Genomic DNA, 8,492 nt, shown 5'->3' with positions numbered 1-8,492 from the left:
AGTCTTGTTATACTCTGCCATATCACCCAGTACCAAAAAATCAGGGGCGTGACTGTTCATACTACGTGGAGCAATGAGCCAATAATTCAGTCTTTTTTTTTTTTTATAAGATTGGACTTATATCTGTCCTGACATTGTATTCTGAAGTCAAGTGGGATTGCCATCTACCTGTTCATATAGCCATTAGGCTAGACCTCCTTTTATTACCATTTCACCTGAAGCTTAAACACCCAATCTGTGTTGCATCTCCTAATAAGAACATTATTCCTGGAGAGAATGCTTTTCTCTCTCTTCTGTTTGAATATACCCAACTTAGAATAATGCTTTATACTTTAACTTAATAATGTTATTTTGGTTTTATCCTTTATGTGAACAAACTGTAGACTCTTAAAGACACAAAGTATAATCAAATAAAATTAACCTTAATAATTTAGAAAAAATGAATAACAATATATAATTAAAGTTATATGGGAAAATGAGGCAATATGTATATGCATGTATACATACATCTATATGGATGCAAAAGGAAAACAAATCAATATAGATTGAAAAAGATCTAGCAATATACATGAAAAGTAGAACTACAAAAATACATGGACCATAATGGAGACCATAACACCTATGTTCTTAAAGAAGATATTCAGCAAATTTATGGTGTATCTTTAAGGGTAAATTGGAGAAATACAGGCTAGAAACTAACACAATTACTTGGATTTGATACTAGTTAAAGTAACAGACAGACAGATTGGTAATAAATAACTTAATATTAACCTAGAGGAAGGTATCCACCTAACAATACCCCAGGGATCTGTGCTTCATACTATTCTATTAAATACTCTTATCAACTAGATTATGAAAACACAGAATACACCAAAATTTCACAGAAAATAAAGATGGGATAGATGTCACATATGAAGACATAATTTAGTTCAAAAAATTCTTGAAAGATTAAAATGAGCTAAATCTAACCAGATGGGAAAATATAAAGGCATATTTGTGGTCAAAATATCAACTACCTATGTAGAGGATGTCATAGTTACTGTAAAATAACAGCTACATGTATACTTTTTTAAATTTGCTAAAAGGTTATTAGGAGTCAATAGGAGTGATATAGGAGTCAGAAGATCCAGTAATCTCTTAGGTTACAATAACTAGAATTTATATACAGAAAAGAAAAGTAATAATATTTTGTCCTATGTTCAAGGTATGCCACAGTCACAGTATTTTGTTCTGCTATGGTGGCCACATTTTATGAAAGATGCTGGAGAGCTAGAGTGTATTAAGAGGGGAAAAGGACTCGAAATCATTCCTTAAGTGAAAGGTTCAAGAAAGTGGGAATGTATAATTTCATACACAGAAGAACTAAGAGTAGAGAATGACAGTTACCTTCAAGTATTTTAAGGGCTGAGATTTGGAAGAGGATTAACTAATTCTCCTTATTCGCCTATGACAGAAATTAGAAGAATGGAAATGTTTCATTTTTCACTTCAACATAAGGAAAGCCAATTAAATTAGTTAAAAATATTAAAACAAGTAAACTAGCTAGCTGAAATACCTTTAGTTTCCTATTACTATTAGTTCAAAGAAAGAATCTCCTCTCTTCCTATTCCCTGAAAATTACAGATGAATTCTTCAAAATTTAGGTTCATTATTCTCTTCCTTCATGTAAACTCTTAATACTTAAGTGATATAGACACAGTATATAATAGAAAGAAAGACAGATGTGTAACTATATCTGCATGTATAGGGAGGCCTGTTGTTTTATGACTCAAATGGAGGCAAAATAGAAATCTCTTGCCTCAACACTCCCCACCGTTTTCTAAAGATGTCTCCAGTTCTTATCAGGAAGGAAAACACGAAGTCAAGGCTGGAAGCAATTCAGCTCTCCTCAGAGACAGGGAGTACAAGACTAGAATGATGAATGGAGATAGATAGATAGATGGATAGATGGATAGATAGATAGATAGATAGATGACAGATAGATAGATAGATAGATAGATAGATAGATAGATAGATAGATGATAGATAGATAACTGGATGCATAAACAGACAAACAGACAATGGAACAGGTAGCCTGGAGTGAGGAAGACCTGAGTTCAAATCTCATTGGTCATTTATTAACTTTGTGACCCTGCATGAGTCACCTGACCTCTGCTGACTCCAGTTTCCTCAACAGTAATATGGGGATAACAATAGCACCTACCTTGCAGGATTGTTGTGAACATCAAATGAGATAGCATTTGTAAAGTACCTAGCACAATACCTCGCTGATAATAGGTACTCTGTATATGTTTGTCCCCTTTCTCCTTTCCCCCTGCTTTACAACTTTCAGATTATTTACATAGCTTTTCTCATGTTATTCTTGATATTTATTCGACTTTAAGATTCCATGAATTTATTTTCATAGCATCACTTTTAGTTCTCAAACTGACTACTAGCAAAGAACATATTCTGGTCAGTTCTATCAAGCAAGAAGAGTCTCACATATAAACCCAGAGATGGATTTCTATCTCAGGTCCAATTAAATTAAAATAAAGGGGAGTCAGGATTGGAAGGTTGATCATCAGAGGAAAAACTTATGTTCGGTGACAATAATTTAGTAAGAATGCATAACCTGTGGGGAATGAGCTCTGTCCATAGTGGGAAACCTGCTTTGATGAAGTTTATAGTTTGAATATTAAAATGAAGATTGCTCTTTAATAATTTTACAATTAGATTGTAGTTGTAGCATTATAGATAATGTTACATTTGCCTGTGTTTTACAGTTTTTAACATGACTATCTCAGTCCAGTTATACTTAAATAGAATAATTGTAAAATGAACTGGAGAATGAGATTACTCTACTAGCCAATCTATATTAGATAATTTATAATTAGAATGACTTTTTCATACTAATTCAACACAGAAGTCAACAGTCAAATCCCACTGTTCTGTGGACTAGGCAGTTTTTTTAATCCATCAGTATTTGCATTTTATAATTATTTCTACTAAGTCCAAGGAGGGTAAGAACATGCTTAAATAATTTATTTTCATTAAGGTTCATAGATTATTAAATATATTAATTGCTGGAGTTAACTGGGAGATTTATGAGCTTTGATAATATCTTTATGTTTTCTCATTGCTTTTGTACCTTGAAATCATAATTGGTTTAATTTTTTAATTAAGGTCTAATTTTAATTAATTTTATAAGACTGTAACCATTTTTCAACTGTTAGTATCAATTGCTCTAATTTAGGTCTACCTGGAAGGTAATGTTATTTACCCTGTGTGTTAACCTAGTATTGTCTACCTTGGTTAAAATAAAGCTAATAATTTAATTTTGAGATGCAATGCATCTTCTTTACTTAAGTCATGTGCTTTTACTATAAATCTAACGATTATTATGTTGTCTGCATGTGAAATTCCTCTCAAGTCACTGTTGTAGCTAAAAGCCAGTTTATCTAACAAAAACTTGGGCTTGATGAGATATCACACCCTTAATCCTGATTAAATTATGCATGATCACTTTATAGCAAGTTCTTCTCTTGCTTCTCTGGCTCTTGTGTACCTCTTAAAAATCACTGGAGTCCTTATTAACTTAATAGTGCACTGAATGTAAATCAGTTCCATAGGAGTGTAGAGGAATTCTATGGAGACAGGAAAACTTCCTCTAAAATACCTGGTATCATGTGTAAAAAAAATATTATGATTATGTTCTACTCACAGAAGCAATGAGCAGACACTAGAGAAGAAAGTTACCCAAAGTTTCATAAAAAGGTAATACTACTGGTGATTTTCATTTAGACCCCACTATTTTATTTTTCTTATAGCTGGGACCTGTGACTCCTGGACTAAAACTGATATAAAGTGAAGTATTATGTTTATGTGAGAAGGAAGAATGAACTGTCATGCTAAAGCACACAGATAAAAAGACAATTTAATTTTTTTTAATTATACATTTACCTGATTTTTGTGTCCCAACACTTAAATTATGATTTTTAAAATGTTTTATGGAATGTACCCCATTTTAGTATTGATACAAACTTTAAGACAGACATATTTATGAATACTGTTGTATGTTCCATTTGTAACCTTTAGTAAATGACTCAAGACATTTCATCAAAGTTCTTTTATTTCAAGCATAGGAATGGGAAGAAGATGCTATTTATTACTATAGCAGTTCCAGTGCAACTTGTCAGTTACTGAATATCATTATTGCTTTCATACTCAAGCATATGAAGCAGTCGTTCATAACAAATCAGCCTAAATGACCGAGAAATCACTTTACTTGCAATCACTCCATTTCTTAGAAAAATATGTTTGTAAAAGACCATATAGGATTAGTATGCAACGTCACTTGAGAAACAATTATATGGAAAGAGGAATGATAATAAACCTTATCAAATCACAACAGACTGGAAAGGAGTTGAGAAGAAATAAATGTGTAACAAATTTGGCATGAGATAAACCTAAAGCACACCACACTATGAGTAATTGTTGATAAAACTAGAAGTAAATTAACATATGAAATGCACTACATCCTAGTATTTAAATGATCAACTAATTTTACCAGTGACAATAGGGAAGCCACAATATTTGGATCCTATCACCTACATATCTGTAAATTAATCAAACTTTCAATCAGTAGTTAGTAAATATATAAGCTGTGTCTACTTAGCACAGGACTCAAGACTGGGGATCAAATACTTATATTAAACATTATTAATTCATGCCCTCAAGTCATATACTTGACTTATACTTCATAAGCAGAAGATTTTTTGATTTGAGGAAGGGTCAGGCAAGGCTTCTCTGAAGAGCTTCCATAATAGAACATATTTCCTGCATCACACAATTCATTGATCAATACAAGAATATAAATTCCCACTGACTCCTCTGGTTATTGATTACAATAACAAAATTTCTGGTACAAAATGCTTTCTTAAAAGTGATCTTCAAACAAGGTGAACTTTTAAACTTTATGACAGATGATATTGTAGCAATATTTTTCCGTGTATTTATATCACCAAGAAAATATTCACAGCACTGTTGGTGACCATGAATATGCCAGTGTAGTTCTCAATTGCAAAATATACAAGACTCTCCATATAGAAGAGAGAAGAACAACATTTATTTAGACACCAGAAAGCCATATTCCAGGATCAGAAAGCTAAATTTGTCATGGTGACCAACAAGTTAATAAACATGATCACCGCAGGGTGTAAAGCCATTTCCAAGCCTCTCCCCCTCTGCTCTGGCCTTCACACAAGCAAACAATCACAAGCCTGAGCCTTGCCCCACGTACCTGAGTCCTCTTTCCTCTGTCCTCTCCATGACCACTCCCTTCCTCCAGCTTCTGCTCCACTCTTCCTGTTCTGCCTATTCAACAAACTCCTCCCACCATGTGTCTTAGGCTTCCAGGTGATTCAAGCAGATCACACGGACCTATTAATGAATGAGAAAGATCTTTCCATTGAAATTGCCTACAGTATTCTCTTTATTCTATAGAATCATTTTTCTACAGAATGAAAATTGCCTGAATTCAGAAACTGTTGTACTTTTATCTTCGTGCCTTCAATGCACAGTGCAGGATCTTGCATACAAGAGTTTCATAATATTTCTTGAAATGAATTTAAGGTACCTTGGATTCCAATATCCAATGAGGCTAAGTGACAGATACATATATCTGTGAAGGGTATTCACAAACATTATGTAGATTGTCCGAATATAAGATATGGTAGAAGATCAATACAGAGGTTCACCTATATAGAAGCTTCTCTGCACAAATCACATCAATTTGATAAAACAAAGGCCTTTTCAGTAAGAAGTCAAAATCACTCCAAAGGTCTATGTAGGGCACCTCCACGGTAAAACAAATTTAAACTATGTTTTAAAATTTCTAATAGTAAAACCCACAAAAGGCCAACGAATTAGTTATTTATTATGTTAATATTCTAAAGCTAGACGACTAACAGTGGATATGAGGAGAAAATTGAGCTAGAAACATTTAAATAATTATATTGTACTTTCAATAATATCAACCTCTTTGATGTAAAGGCACATATTTTTATAATGGTAATGATCTCATGTAGAATCTATCTCCACAATATATCTTCTATTTATCCCTAACTCCCCGACTGTATTAGTTCCTCATAACATCTCACCTGGAATACCACAAAAGTTTAATTTTTATCTCTATTTAAATTTTCTACTCTCTCTAATCCATCTTCCACATAGCTGTCAAATATATATTCCTAAAAAACAAATCTGATCATTATCTACTTTTGTGGTTGAAGAATTTCTAATCAATTCCTACTGCATTTAAGGGGGGAAAGGATCACATCCTTAAATATGTACATGCTGTCTCTCTGGTTACAATATAAAGTTTTTGATGGAAGGGACATTTTCTCTTTGTTATTATGTTCCTAAAACTTCTCAGTGTGATTGATACACTATAGACACTAAAATAATGCTTAGTTGTTTGTTAATTGCTACCAATCACCACACAGAGCAAATTAGTTGCCAAATCTTTAATTTTTCAATCTTTATAACATCATTTTAAACCATTTCCCTAATACCTATGCAGTTTATTTAGCCTGTTGACTAACCACATGCACACAATTTGTAATAGCCGGTCTCAACTGTAGTCCACAGACTCCTGCACATCCCCAAGACCCTTTTGGACACAAGGTTAAAATTATTTTCCTCATAATACTAAGGTATTTTAATTTTAATATTATAAATATTGATTGGTATAATGTACATAAACAAAAGCTTTTGGAAAGTCTCAGTGTCTTTTATGTGTGTCAAGTGTTCATGAGACCATTAGAACCCGGGCTCAGGTAGGGAGCAAACAGACCTGGAGCAGCTGTCTGAGTTGCCTCTCTCCTGTGGTTGCTGCTGTTTCTGCCACCAAGCTTTCAGGATTGTGGAGAAGGGCGAGGGCCTGTACTGGGAGGGGACAGCTTGCCCCATCCTAGCAGCTGAGGTGTTGTTCTGGGTGGGGATTTACCTGTCCACCCTAGGAGGGGGAGTGCTGTGTGGTGATCTTTTTCCTGCTGCTCAAGTACAGGGCCCTGCTACACCAAAGGAAGAAGCAGAGATTCCTCAGTACACACATCTTTCACTGCAGAGATGCTAGAAAGAACTTGGACAACACAATGGCAGCCTTTTGGCATGCAGTTTATTTGGGAACTGATGTTCTGTTACTGGACTATCATATCTCAAAAGATGAACAAATGATCATGTCCCATGATGGGAATATGAAGAGATCTATTGGAATAAATGTGAACATCTATGACTTGAAGTACTGTGAACTCCAACCTTATCTTGGCAAATTGGAGGTAACATTTCAAAAAGGAAGGCCAAGTGAGGGAGAAGAAAAGAGCATTCCATTACTGAAGGAAGCTTTTGAGGCCTATCCTGATGCTCCAGTGAATAATGATATTAAAGTGAATTAAGAATCTGCTGATTAAGAAGGTTTCACACAAGTGAGAACACTTGACAGTGTGGTGCAATTGCAAATATGAAAATATAGAAAACTATCACAAAGAAAATTCAGATATCCCATTCTCTTCAACCTAAAATGTGTTCTGCTCATTCTTGGCCTTTTATACACTGACCTCTTGCCTTTTGTGCCTATCTACGAGCAGTTTTGTTTCATCTTCTTTTTTTAAAATTCCAGTGCATTCTATAATACTGAAACTGAAGGAACCACATAGCATATGAAGAAGTCAAAACTTTTTCATCTGGTTGACTGGGAAGTTGCTAGCGAGGAAAGCCTTATCTGATCACCTCACTGCTTGAGACATTCAGGTATATGTTTGGGTACTAAATGAAGAGCATAAGTACAAAATATCTTTTGATTTGGGAGCAACTGAGTTGATGACAAATTGCTCAACAAGGTTTAAGGGATTTTTACATAATTAAGCATAAATCAGTATTAAAAAAGGCATTTAAAGAATACTAAAGAATATTCTTTTTTTTTGAGCATCACATAAATAAGCCATTTCCAGAATGCTATTAGATGTAATCAATTGAGTGTCATTACCTCATTTTTAAACCTGGTTCACAATGTAGAAACTATAATGTAAAGTTATTTTAAACTATATTCCAGATTTTATGTTTGTATATGGTTTGTTTAGAAAGCGAACAATAATTGGGATAAGGCAGGAAGAAGATGAATAATGGATGAAGATTTCTGCAATCTATCTATGGCAAGCTATTTGCAAATTAAAGACTAACACTAACAGAGTAGGTAAAATCCAGGACTTCGAAGGAGCTTGACATTTACTGGGCTGAAATCAGTCAATCAATAAAACTAAAGTTTTGAAAATCTGTAGCCATTCTTAAATTGGCTTCTTGTTGCTGGACATATTGCTAGTCTACACAATGAGAAAGTAGTAGAAAAAGCAGTAAAAAAAGAAAATCACAAAAAATTACACAGTTATCCTACAAGACATGATCAGTAGTGAGTCGTGTAGAAATAACTGAAAATACCACCACTTGAGCAGAAA

The 8,492-nt window shown here is 33.9% G+C and overlaps 1 pseudogene; it reads left to right on the top strand.

Annotated features, from left to right (window-relative positions):
• The first annotated feature begins 593 nt into the window (after positions 1 to 593).
• LOC140502629 (lysophospholipase D GDPD1 pseudogene) lies at positions 594 to 7,905 on the top strand (annotated as a pseudogene).
• The last annotated feature ends 587 nt before the right edge of the window (positions 7,906 to 8,492 follow it).

Source organism: Notamacropus eugenii, chromosome 4 (assembly GCF_028372415.1).
Source record: "Notamacropus eugenii isolate mMacEug1 chromosome 4, mMacEug1.pri_v2, whole genome shotgun sequence".
In the NCBI taxonomy this organism is placed as follows: domain Eukaryota; kingdom Metazoa; phylum Chordata; class Mammalia; order Diprotodontia; family Macropodidae; genus Notamacropus; species Notamacropus eugenii.
The sequence above is the reverse complement of the archived record's forward strand: the minus strand, read 5'-3'. Positions and strand labels throughout refer to the sequence as shown.